Below are 16,930 nucleotides of genomic sequence, written 5' to 3'. Positions count from 1 at the left end.
CCTGCTCGCCTCGCCCAGCTGCTTCTCCCCAGGCCGCGGCCTGCTGAGCTCGCCCCCTTCCCACCCGCAGACATGTCCCAGGTCAAGAGCGGCGGCCCGAGTACATCTCCTTTTTCGCGGTCATGGGCGCCTCGGCCGCCTTGATCTTCAGTGCCTTGGGTGCTGCGTATGGTACCGCCAAGAGTGGCACCGGCATCGCGGCCATGTCTGTCATGCGACCAGAGCTGGTCATGAAGTCCATCACCCCAGTGGTCATGGCTGGCATCATTGCCATCTGTGGCCTGGTGGTGGCAGTCCTTATTGCCAGCTCCCTGAATGAAGGCATCAGTCTCTGCAGGAGTTTCCTCCAACTGGGCGCTGGCATGAGTGTGGGCCTCAGTGGGCTGGCAGCTGGCTTTGCCATTGGCATTGTAGGGGACGCTGGCTTGCGGGGCGCTGCCCAGCAGCCCCGACTATTTGTGGGCATGAATCTTGATCCTCATTTTCGCCGAGGTGCTGGGTCTCTATGGTCTCATCGTCGCCCTCATCCTCGCCACAAAGTAGCTCCTCTCTAAGCCCACCAGCCACAGGATATGATGTAAAGACCACCCCCTCCTCATTCCAGAATGAACAGCCTGATACACATGCAAGGGGCAGCTGCCCCCCTCTACCCCCAAGTAGTTGGTCTTGTAAATGCGCAGTGTCCTAGTGCCCATGGTCTGTTGCCCTCACCCGCCCTGTGCCGTGGACATCTGGGCCCACTCATCATCACCCATCCAGATCCCCCGACCAGTGAGGATGGTGGCTTCTAGCCACCCCCACCCATTTACCTGCCCTAGAGTGCTCTGTGTATAGGGATGAATTCGAGTTGTCGTTTCCACTGGATGTTTATTTGTAAAGATTTGACCTGTTCTCACGTCTGTGGAGCAGCCCTGCAGACTCCCAACTATAATAATCTTTCAAGTGTTGCTTTGTGGGGTTACCGTGTACCCTGAGATTTTTTTGTATGGAACCACTGTCCTCCAGCCCTAGCTGCGGGGCCATGAGCTGGGTCTGCCAGGCCCAGAGCCGTGTCCAATAAAATTCTCCGATGTGAAAAAAAAAAAAAAGAATAAACTTTTGTGTATTAACTGTAAACACACTTTTGTTTAAAATCCTCACTTGAGACCTAGCTGGTTTGGTTCAGTGGACTGAGCACTGGCCTGCAGACTAAAAGGTCCTGGGTTCAATTCCAGTCAAGGACACATGCCCGGGGTGGCAGGCTCGATCCCGAGTAGGGGGTGTGCAGGAGGCAGCAGATCAATGATTTTCATTGTTGGTGTTTCTATCTCAATCTCCCTTCATCTCTAAAACCAATAAAATTATATTTAAAAATATATTTATAAAATAAATGAAATCCTCAACTGATATGTTTATTGATATAGAGCAGGCATCCTCAAACTACGGCCCGCGGGCCACATGCATGTGTTTTTGCCGTTTTGTTTTTTTACTTCAAAATAAGATATGTGCAGTGTGCATAGGAATTGGTTCATAGTTTTTCTTAAAACTATAGTCCGGCTCTCCAACGGTCTGAGGGACAGTGAACTGGCCCCCTGTTTAAAAAGTTTGAGGACCCCTGATATAGAGACATAGAAAGGAAGAGAGAGAAACATCTATGTGAGAGAGAAGCACCAACCAGTTGTTTCCTAAAACCTATGTGCTCTGAGTGGGAATCAAATCTGCAACTTTTTTTTTATATATATATATTTTATTGATTTTTTACAGAGAGGAGGAGAGAGGGATAGAGAGTTAGAAACATCGATGAGAGAGAAACATCGATCAGCTGCCTCTTGCACACCCCCTACTGGGGATGTGCCCGCAACCAAGGTACATGCCCTAGACCGGAATCGAACCTGGGACCCTTGAGTCCGCAGGCCGACGCTCTATCCACTGAGCCAAACCGGTTTCGGCTAAATCTGCAACTTTTTTGGTGTAGGAGACCACATTCCAACAAACTGAGCCACCTGGCCAAGGCTGCAAATGTACCTTTGACAATCCCAGTATGACCTCTAAAGGTCACATACTCATTTTTTACATTATGTGAAATTTACAACCTTTAGAACATGCTTCTGTTTATATGCCTGTATATGTATTGTTAACAATGTTTGGAAATAAAGTTTTAGTTTGCATATCTCTGACTATTTGTCTTCATAACTTGAAAAGATGCTCAGCCGAGAGAAGCATCGATCAGACCGTCAAACATCAGAGGGGAGGTAGAGGAGGGTGGAGGTAAGGGGGAGAGATCAACCAAAGTACTTGTATGCATGCATATAAGCCTAACCAATGGACACAGACACCAGGGGGTTGCGGGCATGAGTGGGGGGAGTTTGGGGGAGTGGGGGGAGTTTGGGGGGATAAGGACATATATGTAATACCTTAATCCAGTGGTTCTCAATCTTTCTAATGTCGTGACTCTTTAATACAGTTCCTCATGTTGTGACCCCCCAACCATAAAATTATTTTCGTTGCTACCTCATAACTGTAATTTTGCTACTGTTAATGAATCGTAATGTAAATATCTGTGTTTTCCGATGGTCTTATGCTCTACAAGCATTTGGTGCTGACCTCCTCTAGCATACTATCCCGTGATGGTCTTGTTTATGCTTCCCCAATAGGCTTTATGAGACCCACTGTCTCCTCACTTCCTATGTGTTTGTAATGCTAGTACCCATGGTCGGCACTCAGCGAACACATGATGAATGAATGAACATTCCAAACCTGTCCTTTCAGTGTTCCCTCACTCAGTTATGGTATCATCATAGTCAAGAGAGATTATCAAGAGCTGTAGTGACCATCAACAGTAAGTGCTGTGGTTAAGGGCAGACTCCTAAGACAAACTGCCTGAGTTCAAATGTAAGTTCTACTGCTTCCTCACTATGGACAAGCTACTTCATCCCTCTGTGCCTCAGTTTCCTCATCTTTAAAAGGAAAATAAGTAGCCCTAACCGATTTGGCTCAGTGGATAGAGCGTCAGCCTGTGGACTCAAGGGTCCCAGGTTTGATTCCGGTCAAGGGCATGTACCTTGGTTGCAGGCACATACCCAGTAGGGAGTGAGCAGGAGGCAGCTGATGGATATTTCTCTCTCATCGATGTTTCTACCTCTCTATCCCTCTCTGTAAATAAATAAATAAATAAATAAATAAATAAATAAAATATATTTAAAAAATAAAAGGAGAATAATTGTAGCACCTGCTTTGTAGTTTTGTTCAGAAGATTAAATAAGTAACTACACATAAAAGTCCTTAGAACACTGCTAGGTACAGAGTAAGCAATCAAAAAATATTAGCCAATATTGTCGCTAATCTATCACTAATAGATTTCATGTAACCCACCTACATACCTTTCCTTTGATTGCCATGTATAAATACAGATTTAACCTGCCTTTCTCAGGAGCATTATCTCAATTTGTTGAGGTTCTGCTTCCCAGCATATGTTGACAGTTTGGCTCAAATAAACTCACAAAAATTCTTTACAGGTTTCAATGGTTTTTTTACATTAACCAAGTCCTTTGGTTGATCTCTTACCCTCTCACCCCCAGCCTTCCCTCATAGGTTGGACAGTATATTCGATGCTTCTATGACTCTGGTTCTAGAATTTATTTGTTTGTTTATTTTTAGTTAATCCTCACCCGAGGATATTTTTCCATTGATTTTTAGGGAGGGTAGAAGAGGGAAAACAGAAAGAAACATCCATGTGAGAGAAACACATTAATTGGTTGCCTCATACACAAGCCACAGCCAAGACCCTGCAAGGGAGTATTCTGCAATCAAGGTACATGCCCTTGAACAGAGCCGACACCAGGATCCTTTGGTCTGCAGGCCAACCCTCTTTCCACTGATCCACACTGGCTCTGACTTGGGTGAGGATTTAATGAAATAATTTTTAAAATTGTGGAGCAGCATTGAATGCCTGAGATTGAAAATCAAGGAGCCCACCCCAGATCTGGATCATGCCCCAGATTACTCATTTATCTATATAATCCTATGACCCTACCACCACACTCCACCCTTTCCAAAGTAAAAAGCCCTTATCTTCTGTCTCCTAATACTGTTCTTGGGCTTCCCTTTTGCCAAGTACTAGTAAGGATTCATTTCCCTCTCATTCTAGTATACCTAGTTAACCTAAATTTTTTTGCATTATCTGTGTTATTCATTTGCTAATTTATTATTACCTCTCTTTAGTATCCAGTGCACTATAGTCTATTATATCCTGTTTAGTTCTGCATGCCTTTATCCCTAACCTTTATCCCTAACCTCCCCAATGAAAATGTAATCTCCTTTTGGACTTCATCGTAAATTCTTTTGTCTTGGGCAAGTGCCTAAAATATAACAGTTTTCCCTAAGAATCTTGTTTTAAAATAGATTTTTATTAATTTCAGAGACGAAGGGAGAGATAGAAACATCAATGATAAGAAAGAATTCTCGCCAAAACCGGTTGGCTCAGTGGATAGAGCGTCGGCCTGCGGACTGAAGGGTTCCAGGTTCGATTCCGGTCAAGGGCTTGTGCATTGGTTGCGGGCACATCCCCAGTGGGGGGTGTGCAGGAGGCAGCTGGTCGATGTTTCTCTCTCATCGATGTTTCTGGCTCTCTATCCCTCTCCCTTCCTCTCTGTAAAAATTCAATAAAATATATTAAAAAAAAAAAAAAAGGAAAAGAAAGAATTCTCCTGCACAAACCCACACTGGGAATCCTGACCTCCTGGTTCACAGGTTGACAACCACTGAGCCACACTGGCTGGGCTTCCCTAAGAATCTGAGATTGAGAGATTGTTGTATGCACCAGAGCCTGGGAAGTACTGTCCTGTGAAAATAATACCATTAAACATGACTCAGTAGATTTTTAAGTAGTAGCTGAACTTTTTTTTTTAAATATATTTTATTGAATTTTTACAGAGAGGAAGGGAGAGGGATAGAGAGCTAGAAACATCAATGAGAGAGAAACATGGACCAGCTGCCTCCTGCACACCCCCTACTGGGGATGTGCCCGCAACCAATGTACATGCCCTTGACCGGAATCAAACCTGGGACCTTTCAGTATGCAGACCGACACTCTATCCACTGAGCCAAACTTATTTCGGCAGTAGCTGAACTTTTGCCAACTACTTCAGTGACATTGAAATAGTTGTTTTCATTGAGAATCTGACATCTACACTAAGTCTCCTCAAAGGTCTGTCAGGGTGCTCTTTCTTACAGTGCTCTAAAATATTTCTACCGTAGCTGAAAGTTTGTTTTAAGACCTTTTAATAAAGCCTCCACCACCTCTCCAGAATGTTATGGAGCACAGAGAAAGAGTTGAAGAATTGCAACCATATGCAATTATTTCATCCATAATATCAATAATGTTAAATAAATCAATCAATATCTAAGTTTTGAGGGCTTAAAAAAGTATTTGCTTTAGTCTCATTTTGCATTACCTTGTTTGAAGATAAATGAATTAAGACATCCTCTACCTGTTTTAATAATTGTTGTTTTCACCAATTTCTATACAGAAGTTTTCTAGAGGCTTATGGTTTATTGACAAAATTGGCTTTAGGTAGGGAGTATGTTTTTTTGCCTCTCACTTGCATAATGCTTTCTAAAGTTTTATAGTTTAGTAAATTGTTCTTAGAAACATAATCCAGAAAGTGGTCATCATAACTTGCTTCCTTTTTTCTACACCTAAGAGTTCCTGGAATCCATCCCAAAGAGCTAAAGATGACCCTCCTCTAGATACCCAGCATCTTTCACATTACTCCTTACATGCTTATTTTATTTTATTTTATTTTATTTTATTTTATAATTCTTTATTGTTGAAAGTATTATATATGTCCCCTTTTCCATCCCAATAATCTCCTCCAGCCCTCCCCACTCCCACCCCAGGCTTTCATCACACCATTGTCTGTGTCCATGGCTTATGTGTGTACCCAATAAGTTCTTAGGTTAGTCTCTTCCTGTCACTCACCCTGTGAAGTTTGTCAGCCTGTTACATGCTTCAGTGTCTCTGGATCTATTTTGTTTCTCAGCTTATTTTGCGCATTAGATTCCACATATAAGTGAGATCATGTGATACTTGTCTTTCTCTCACTGGCTTATTTCACTTAGCATAATACTCTCCAGGTCCTTCCATGCTGTCTCAAAGGATAAAAGTTCCATCTTTTTTTTTTTCTTCTAGATCTTGAAACAGCCCAAGAGCCCTTAAGTAGATGAGTGGATAAAAAAAGATGGGGTACATTTACATAATGGAATATTATGCAGCTGTAAAAAAGAAAGGTGTCTTTGAGACAGCATAGAAGTGATTTTTAAAAAAATATATAACCTCACCCAACCTGTGTGGCTCATTGTCTCAGCATAGACTCATAAACTCATGGTCCCCAGTAGGGGTTGTGCAAGAGGCAGCTGATCAATGATTCTCTCTCATCATTGATGTTTCTCTCTCTGCTTCTCCGTTCTCTCTCTGAAATCAATAAAAATATATTTAAGCCCAACCAGTGTTGCTCAGTGTTTTGAGTATCAGCCTATGAACCAGGGGGTCATGGTATGATTCCCAATCAGAGCACATGCCCAGGTTGTGGGTTCAATCTCCAGTGGAGGGAATGTAGGAGGTAGCCAATCAATAATTCTCTCATCATTGATGTTTCTATCTTTCTCTGCCTCCCTTTCTGAAATCAATAAAAGTATATATATACACACACATACTGAGTGACCAGATTATTATGATCTCTGAACACATAATAATCTGGCCACTCAGTGTACTTCTCTTGAGTACCTCATTTATTTGATATCAAAGATACTATAAATCATGCACCTGATCAGTTTTCCCCTTTGCACTGGCTGATAGAAAGCTCAGGGCAAATAGGTGGTTGATCTCCAGCAAAAGTCTAGAATACTTTTGATACCCATTATATATATATATATATATATATATATATATATATATATATATATATATTAATTACTCCTTAAAAACAAAGAGAGAGACTCCCACTAATGATACACTCCACTGGTAAGCCCAGTTGTATCTCTCAGCTTGTCTGTGTCATGGTTGAGTAGCAAAAGTGACAGCAGAAAGAAAATCTGAAGACTGACTTTATAATCAAATACAGCAGGTCCTTGAATAATGTCATTTCATTCAACGTCGTTTTGTTAAAATGTTGATGGGATGTCATAGGAACTTAACTCTTTTTTATATCAATAGCCTATGGGCAGGTTGGTTTCTTGGTTTATTTTTTAAAAATATATTTTTATTGATTTCAGTGAGGGAGAGAGAGAAACATCAATGATCATTGATCTACTGCCTCTTGCATACCACCCATTGGGAATTGAGCACACAACCTGGGCATGTGCCCTGATTGGGAATCGAACTCTGAGCTCCTGGTTCATAGGTTGACACTCAACCACTGAGCCGTTCTGGCTGGGCTAGAAACCTTTTTTTAAGAAAGCCACAGTGATCTATCCATCAACAATTGAAAAATCTTTGCTTTGCCCTAATTCTAAAAAACATATTAAGCACAAGAAAACAGGTCCTAATCCAGGGCAGTGTGGCTCAGTGCCAAAGGTGGCAGGTTCAATCCGTGTACCTCAATGAAAGCCCTGCTGAGCATCTTTTCAAGTTACAGAGATAGACAGATAGTACAGAGATATGCAAAATCAAACTTTATTTTCAAACATTGTAAACAATACACATGCAGGCATCCAAATGGAAGGATATTCTGAAAGTTTGGCAAATAAACAATGTCAAAAACGAGTATGTGACCTTTGGAGGTCATATAGGGATTGCCAAAGGTAGGTTTACAGTTGGTTCGGTTCCAAGGAAGGTCATCTCCTACATCAAAAAGGTTGCAGATTGGATTCCCATTCAGGGCACATAGATTTCAGGTTCAATCCCGTCAAGTCACATTGGGGAAGCAATAGATCGATGCTTCTCTCTCACATACCTGTTTTTTACTTTCTCTATATATCAATTAGAGATATTCCTCTTCTATATATCAATACACATATCATCAGGTGAGGATTTTAAAAGAAAAGTATGTTTACAGTTGTTAGTATGCAAAATTTTTTTCTTTTATTAATTTTTATTAAGTACTATATTATTTGTATCACTACTGTCAACCTGCTTTTGCTCACCCCTGTACGTGAAAATTTTATAAAACATGAAACAAAGGCAGGACAAAAAGAATTTCAAGGTCACGAGTTCCACCCCTGGTTGGAGTACTAACAGAGGTAAATAAGCAAGGTATCTCTCTCACACTGATATTTCTTTGGCTCTTTCTCTCTCTATCTCCCTCCCTCTCTAAAAATAATAAAAAAATAACAATAAGATATCATAGAACTGTTGAAGGGACTATATACCATTATTTGTGAAGAAGATTTGTAAGGAAAATGAACCTAACAAACAGTTCCAAATTACCCATTTTCAAGAAATATAAGGGATGGAGAAAGATGTGAAGGATGAACTGGTCAATTTTACATGCCAACTTCATTCAGCCACTAGATGCCCAGATAGCAGGGGAAACACTACTTCTGAGTGTGACTGTGAGATTTCTGAGAGATTAGAATTTGAATCTGTAGATGAGCAAAGCAGATAGCCCTCCCCAATGTCAGTGGGCATCATCAAATCCTGAATAGAACAAAAACTGGGAGAAGGCTGAATTCACTCTCCGTTGGACTGAATAAGCTAGCACACCCGCCTCCTGTCCTGGGTGCTGCTGGTTCTCAGCCCCTCAGACCACATTGGAATCTGTACCATCTAGTCTCAGACTCTCAGGCCTTCTGACTACACCACTGTTTTTCCTGGGTCTCCTGCTTGCAAAGTGCAAATCACGTTATCACTGCTGTGTTGTTGAAACAAAATAAAACTTTCTTCTCGGCTTACAAGTTTAACTGGACCACCTTTGCTTACCAAACATTTCTTCCTCTCACCTTCCAGTGAATTGCCTCCCACAACCTCAGAAGCTCCAGACCCCTAGCCTGTTCCTCACCTCAAGATGGTATAGAAGTCTCACTTCTCAAATCTTAGTGAAATTCCTACATATAAAAGAATGTAATTTAAAATATTTTGTCTCTTGTTAATCTGTTGTATGCAGTTAGATAAGAGCAGAGAAAGATTAAGGGCCAGGTACAGAAGGTCAACAGGGTGGAAAGCCCCAGGTCCACAGCAAGATACAATCAATTGTAGGGTGGGACCCTGGCCCCCAGGGTGACTTTTTCTTACCTAGAGCAATGCTGATTAGGCAGTTTGGACCCTGTGACCTTTCCTCCCAACAGATAACATTTAATCCTTTAGGACAGAGGACCCTCCTGAGAGCACCCCCAGGTCTTTCCCCTTCTCCTCCCTTCCCTGCCAGCATGTTACCATTAGTTTCCTCACTCCCAAGCTCCAAGGGCTCTTCCTTTACCTCCATAATTTGTTTCCTAATCCCATTTGTTCTAGGAATTACTTCTTCTATTTCTGTGATTTACCAAATAAATGTTCTCTTACAGTTTGGGGTCTTGGCTCTGAATTCTTCCCCAGCCAGAAACCAAGTACCAAGGTTGCTAAACCCAGGTTTGGGCGGACCCCACCAGTCAGACAGCTGGTGCTGTTTCCAGCCACCTACAACAAATCTATTTTATGTCAATTTAATTATTTGACCAGCCACAGAACCTAGAATGGTAGAAGGGAAATTATTTTTTCTCTCCTACAATCCTAAACTCCTAGAATTGGGTATATAAAAATAATAATATCACTATAATTTTTTTTTACTTATGAGGAGATAGATGTTAAAGAAAGCCCCAGACTTAAAACACAGTATTTATGATATCTCCAAATTCACATTTACCAAATTTAGTTTGCTTTTATTCATCCTTACCCTTCTACAGTATGTTGTATAGGGAAATGCAACTGTCCTCTACCATCTTAGGTATACACCATGTAGATATCCTACCTAATAAAAGAGTAATATGCAAATTAACCATCACTCCGCTATGCCCACCAGCCATGCCCACCAGCCACGCCCACCAGCCAATTAGGAGCGAGTATGCAAATTAACCCCAACCAAGATGGCTGCGGCCATGGAGCGAGTAGGAGGCTTGGGTTTCCTAGGCGATGGAGAAAGTCAAGCTTTCCACACACCCTGGCCAGCCCAGGCCTCCACTCAAGGCTACAAAGTTTCAATTATAGAAGATATAATTATAGAAGATATAAATCCCAACAAAAATGGCAGCAGCCATGGAGCTGGAGAGAGCAGGAGGCTAGGGTTGTCCCCGGCGATGGAGGAAGCCAAACTTCTGCAGCCCTGGCTTGTCTTGGCCTCCACTTAAGGCTACAAAGTTTCAATTGTATAAGATAAATAAATCTCAGATACCAGGGCCTCTGCTTGGGTCACCAGGGGGCATGGCCAGCCTGCAAACCACCACAGGCCCCTAGCTCAGGCCGCCCCATGCCCCAAGGGAACCCCCACCCTGATCCAGGACACCCTTCAGGGCAAACCAGCTGGCCCCCACCCATGCACCAGGCCTCTACCCTATCTAATAAAAGAGTAATATGCAGATTGACCATCACTCCAACACATAAGATGGCTTCCCCCCTGTGGACACAAGATGGCCACCACAAGATGGCCAGCAAGGAAGGGCAGTTGGGAGGGACCAGGCCTGCAAGGGAGGACATTTGTAGGTGATCAGACCAGCAGGGGAGGGCAGTTAGGGGTGACCAGGCCAGCAGAGGAGGGAAGTTGGGGGTGACTGGGCCTGCAGGGAAGGGCAGTTGGGGGGGGGGCGGCCTGCAGGGAAGGGCAGTTAGGGGTGACCAGGCCTGCAGGGAAGGGCAGTTAGGGGTGACCAGGCCTGCAGGGGAGGGCAGTTAGGGGCAAACAGACTGGCAGGGGAGCAGTTAGGCATCAATCAGGCTGGCAGGGGAGTGATTAGGGGGTGATCAGGCTGGCAGTAAAAAGTGAAACTGAGGTAGGTGACTGTGGTTTGGGACAACTGGGTTTTATGAGGAGATGCATGGTGGCCCTGGCTGGGCACCGAGTTAGAATGAGAAAAGAGTGAATGGGGGAATTTAGTAAGATGCTGTGTAGACGTGAGGTGGCTAATGGCTGTGAGACTGATCTGTCAACCCCCATTATAGAGACTGAGGACTGGACAAGGGTCCCAGTGAATTTGGAGAGGGCAGAATAAGTGGCTCTAGCATTGAATAAAAAGGAGATCAGCTTACCTGCCACCACAATCCCTACCCAAGGCTCTGTCCTGGTGATGGAAGTCTGTGGGGCCCTGTCAGGGCCTGGGCAGCTTCTTCGGCGGCCAGTCCCAGGAGGTCTGCAAGCTCCAAACCGGATCCAGAGGGCGGCCATGCTGGACTGGCTGAGGCCAGACCGGGAGGAGCCAGACTACAGTCTAATTTCAGTGGCCTTCCCTTCCACACCTTGGGCAGGGCCCCGGCGGGGGTCTCGGGATTGAGCAGGACTTGGCTCAATGTCCTTCCTTGCTGCATTTGAAGCATGGGCCCGGAGGAGGCTTAGCCCCTGACTGACCTGTGGTTGGAGGACAGGCACTTCGTTTGGGGTTTGAAAGCGGTGGCTAGGAGCTGGAAGGCCTCCTATGGGCCTCAGCCTTGGCCTGATCTCGCCTTTGATTTTGGATTTGGGTCTCCTTGTCTCTATTATTAAAGACCTTAAAGGTCAGGTTAACGAGGTCTTTTTGAGGGGTTTGTGGACCTGTATCTATTTTTTTGAAGTTTGCGGCATATGTTGGGGAGTAAAGGTGGTCAGGTCAGTGGAAAAAGAAACCTGAGATGCCTCTCAATCTGAGAGGCTGGACATAGAGAATGGGACGTGGAGTCAGACTATGCCCTCAGTTCTGCTGCCTCCCTCAGGGGTAGAATGGACGTGGGAATAGAAGATGCTGCTGTGGAAGGCAGTCTTTGGGTGGCCTAAGAATGAGTGTTAGATGGGAAAGGCTGTTTTGGAGCTCACATTCTCAGGATTTAGGCTCTCAGGAAGATCAGAAAGTGAGAAGGAAATGGCCAACCACCTGTGAATTAGGTTGCTGGCAGTCACAGGAGCGGAGATTCGGCAGAGAGCACAGGGGAAGGCGGGCAGTTAGAGTTCTCAGAGGTAGAGTGTGGGGTGTGGATTCTGTGGCAGGTTTGTAAGGGGGCGGCGGGGATGGGCAAGGTAGAGAGGAGTGATTGGCTGGGTAGAAAGAGTCAGAAGACAGAGAAAGGGGCTGAGGACCGGTTTGAGAGGGTGAAGAGGACTTTGTGATGAGGATCTGAGGTGGAACATGAGGAGCAAAGCGAGGGGTGAGAGCAGGGGGAGGGGGGAGTTGAGGGGGGAAAGCCTGTTCATAAGGATCTCTGAGGCCTCCCTGTCTGGTGGCAAAAATTATCTAGGTCTTGGAGGATATTGGAATCAAAAGTGCTGTTTTCAGGCCACAGAGAGACATTGTCGAGTTTATATTGTGGCCAGGTAGAGCTTCTTTGGTTTGATGTAGCCAGAAAGACCAAGGGTCGAGAGATTGGCGAGGAGACACCCTAAGGGTGTGTAGAGGGGGTTTGGACTGAGAGGTCCCCATGACCGGAGGGAAGGGTCACCGGGAAATTAGGGAGGGAACAAGAAGCATCCTCCTTTTCCCTTAGCCAACTTGTAGAGAGAGAGAGACGAGAAAAGGTTCCAAGGTCGTCAGCCCGAGACCTTTCCCATGGAGTAGAGCAGAGTTTCCCAGCCAGGCGCCTGGGCTTTCAGAGAAAGTAGAACGTGTAGCCCAGTAGACGGGAAATTCTGAGGCCCTTCCAGGTCAAGGGAATGGTGTGGGGGCAGGGGGTGGGGGGGAGTCCCTGAAGACTACCGATGAGAAATAGACGAGATCCCCACGTGTCCTGGTACCGCAGGGTTCAAGAGGTGTCCAGAGTAGGCCAATCAACTCAGAACCATGCCGCCATGCAGAGCCAGAACAGGAGTCAAAAACTTGGGGCTGTGAATTAAGCCAGTACGATTTTTAAAATTTACTTAGTTGAGTATTGTCCTTTAACATACATACAACTTGACCAAATAATCAAAAATGTACAAAAAAAGAAAGAAAAAACAAAATAGATATCTACAAAGACGTTCTCTTTAGCACAGGTTTAAACTTCAAAAAAATGTGGAAACACATGATCTCACTCATTTGTGGAATATAATGAACAACATAAACTGATGGGGGGAAAAATAGATCCAGAAACAGAGAGAAACATCAATCAGAATGTCAAACCGCAGGGAAGAAATTGTGAGGTAACCAGAAACCCAAGAATGCCTGAGAACACCTTTCTAGCCACGCTAGCAATCATCAGATGTATGGTAATTTTACCGGGAACAAGAGGGTAAGTATTTTGATCTTATGCTCCTGACCCTTCATGGGTAAGACCCATTACGTGGGCTGATCCTCTGACTAATGTAGTTACCAATAATACCAAACACCCTGGACATCTAGGAGGTCCATGGGTGGGGCAAGAAAGTATAAATACATAGGGGTCTCCACCCAGCTTCCCTTTTGTATGATACGAAATCAAAACAATGCCCCTTTGTGTGTACAATTAAAGAGAGGTTTCTGGCTTGTGTGGACACCAAAGAAAGGGTGTCACTACTATCACTACGTGCCCCCGGTGGAGGTGCAGAAAATGTAACTAAGACCTTGTCTATATAAAAAGAAATGGACAGCCAGTCTGAAAGGGAATTCCCATGGACTAGAACAAAGAATATCCTTACATGATATTATCCTACACTGTCATTAAAAATTATTCCCAGATTTGGATCACCCCCAGTACTTATAATAGTTGCTCGCACCCTTGGGGATAAAAAATAAATAAAATAAAAAAAGTCATCTGTTTGGTGCTTGGAGACAAACTTAACATATCTCTTGATACTTTAGAATTACTACAGCATAATATACAATTATCCCAAGCAAACATACAAACTAATTCTTTGAATGTCTGGCAGCAATTTAAAAAGGACATGTAAGGATTTAACCCTTTTCATTGGGTAGAGGGCCTCCTGGGAGGGCACCTGAGCATTCTATATGGGTCCCTCTTACCCTTTAGGCCAAGAGAGACCCTCTTCTCACAATTCAATTGCTCACAGCTGTTGCATGAGCTCTCTGTTCATGTCGAGGTTGAAGTCTCGTGATGACTGGTGCCATGGATCTGTCTCTCACCCAGTAGGGCGAACTGAGACCTCCCTGGAGAAGAAACCTGGGTTCCAAAAGATATGTGATCAGTGCTGGGGACCCGCCAGCAGGCGAGGGGATCCCAAGGCAGGTGCTGGGCATGGAGGCCACGGGGGCATAGGCTACCAAGGAGACAAAACTGAACCTCACGTCACCCTGCTTGGCCCCGGAGGATGGCTGGTTAGCCAGAGACGGGTAAGATTCCTCAAGGAAGGAACAACCTAAGACAGGCACAGTCGCAGAGGGGCCATCAGGAGAGAAATTGGGGATCAACAGACGTGGGGCACAGACCCTCACCCCCCCAACATTGCAGGGGCCTGAATCCTAGCCCCTTCTGAGGTAGGTCTCCTGCCCCCATGGCTGCTTTGTGCTTCCCATGCCCAGCTCAGATCAGGACCCAGGTGACCGACAGAGACTTGGCCGACAGAAGCTGCCCTCTCACTCCAACAAGAATTGTTTGAGTTGCCTTGTACCCACGGTGTGGGGAAGGGGGTTTACGATATCTAAATCCAGCCTACCACCAGGAATGCTCAGGACCTACTCAAGAAGGCAAATAATCCCTTCCACCAATATTTACAGGGTAAAACAAGATTATTGTTAGAGTAATAAATTTGACAGTAAAATAGTAGTCAAGTTTTCAGGCAAATTTAAATTGGCTAGTTGAAACAAGTGAATATTCTAGAAAAATTAATTGTACCAGACAAAAAGGTGTTCCTAAAGAGTCAACTAAAATTTTATTGGTACTTCATCTCATGATAAAAGTGTGCACCATATAATGAACCTAAAACAGTAATATTATAGTGCAAAAAATTAAAATTTAAAAGCCATCAAGAATACATTATAAAATTTTCAAAAGCCTCCTAACATCTAAATCAAAAAAGGAGGGGATAGTAGAGGAATATCATGTAAGGAAAAATATCCTGTAAGTAAATTACATCTAGAAAATTAATACTTTAGAAAATCAATTGTAAGGCTAAAAGCAAGACACCCATGAAAAACACACAAGGTGACAAAACAAGTCAGAGGAAAATCATTTGGGCAAAAATTGAAAAAGGATCCCCAGTCAAATTTATAGAAAATATTCCTTTATTAACCTCTGGTCGAGAATATGTTTGTATATTTTCAGAAAACAACTCCGAGACCATGTGGATTCCAGCAAGAGAGGAATCGACAGGACTACTCCAGCCATGAAGACAGAAGAGAAGCAGTTCAGAGATGGAAGACGCTGATGGGGCCTTCCCATACTAGCAGTTAGCAGCTGTGCATCACTGCAGATTGCCCAGGACCAAACCGGACAGAGTCGGACCTGCATTACCACCATTTGTCCACCATCCAGAACTGAAATGTCAGTGCTGACATGTACACATAAGGAACTGTTGGACATTGAAATTGGGTCTTAAAAGAACTGTTGGCCCAGAAAGAAACTCACTACACACTGATTCATTTGCCTGTCACCATAACCATTATTGCTTTTCTCATTTTTGGTTCTTATAAGTGTATTTCTAATAGCACATGATCTCACTCATCTAGGGGAAATAATGAACAACATAGACTGATGAACAAGAACAGACCCAGAAACAAGGAGGCATGGATCAGACTGTCGGGCCTCAGGGGGAGGGTAGGGAAGGGTGGGGGTAAAGGGGGAGATCAACCAAAGGACTTGCATGCAGGCATATGAGCCTAACCAGCGGTTAAGGACAACAGGGGGGTGGGGGCATGTGTGGGGAGGGGTGTGGGATGGGAATGGGGGGACGAGGACAAATATGTGATACCTTAATCAATAAAGAAATTTAAAAAAAATGTGGAAACATTGGAGATATTAATGGTTGGTGTTGGCTGAATAAACTACATTACAAACGTGTTAAACACATTCTGTTCAAAAGACTACAAGCTGATTTTAAAGAAAGATGGTAGTGCCTATTGTAGAAAGAGGCACACAAAACATTGTAGATTGAAGAAAGCAGGAAATTCCCACTTCGCTCCAGTTCAAGCTGTTGTCTCTTCCCCAGACCACTGGACCACATAACTGTAGTCAGAATTTTGTATTTTAGAACATGAATATATTACATAGATATGTATTATGTAAATGTCCACAGAATGATCTGGGAAAACACTTCCTTATTAAACACAATACTAATTATGGCTCAGATGCACCTGTGCTCAAAACAAATGTGATAATGCACACTTGGCCACAGATCAGCACCTCAGCTTAACCACACATAGATATTGTTCCCCTTTAGGACAGGGTGGGATCTGGGTATCTGTTCCAAGGGGAACAAATATTTAACAAATATTGTAGATGATTCTGGACAAGACTCGATGAGAGACCAGGAACCATAATACATGGGATGTGTTCTGAAATAATCGGAACCTGCGTTTATATTCCCTGGTGAGACACGATCTCTCCAGGGAACCAAGTACCTGCACAGGAGGTCAAGCCTTTTACCACACTCCAGCCTCCTGAACCCACATCCTCCCATCTCCCCACTTACCTGGAGCAGGGGGGCTCTGGGACAGATCCTCTCTCAGTGCAAGAAGCCACAGACAACCTAAACTGGAGTATAGGTTCGAGGGTGTGGCTGTGAGGACTCCACCCAGCAAAGATACAGCTGCTCCAGGAAATGGGAGGGGCTGGGGAGAGGGGAAGGGGAGAAAGAATGGGGTTTCTTCTGTGATTAGTCAGTGTCCTTGGCCTGGATCTAAAAACTTTGGATCTTCTTCCTCATAACTATGTAGCACTGTTTCTGTTATTATT

General features: G+C 44.1%; 1 pseudogene across 1 annotated transcript; it reads left to right on the top strand.

The window, feature by feature from the left end:
* Positions 1-72: 72 nt before the first annotated feature.
* LOC307100298 (V-type proton ATPase 16 kDa proteolipid subunit c-like) lies at positions 73-933 on the top strand (annotated as a pseudogene). Its single transcript has one exon. The product of its transcript is annotated as a V-type proton ATPase 16 kDa proteolipid subunit c-like (transcript).
* Positions 934-16,930: the final 15,997 nt, after the last annotated feature.

This window comes from Cnephaeus nilssonii (genome assembly GCF_951640355.1).
Source record: "Cnephaeus nilssonii genome assembly, chromosome: 5".
Lineage (NCBI taxonomy): Eukaryota > Metazoa > Chordata > Mammalia > Chiroptera > Vespertilionidae > Cnephaeus > Cnephaeus nilssonii.
This window is presented reverse-complemented; position numbering and strand designations above follow the sequence as displayed.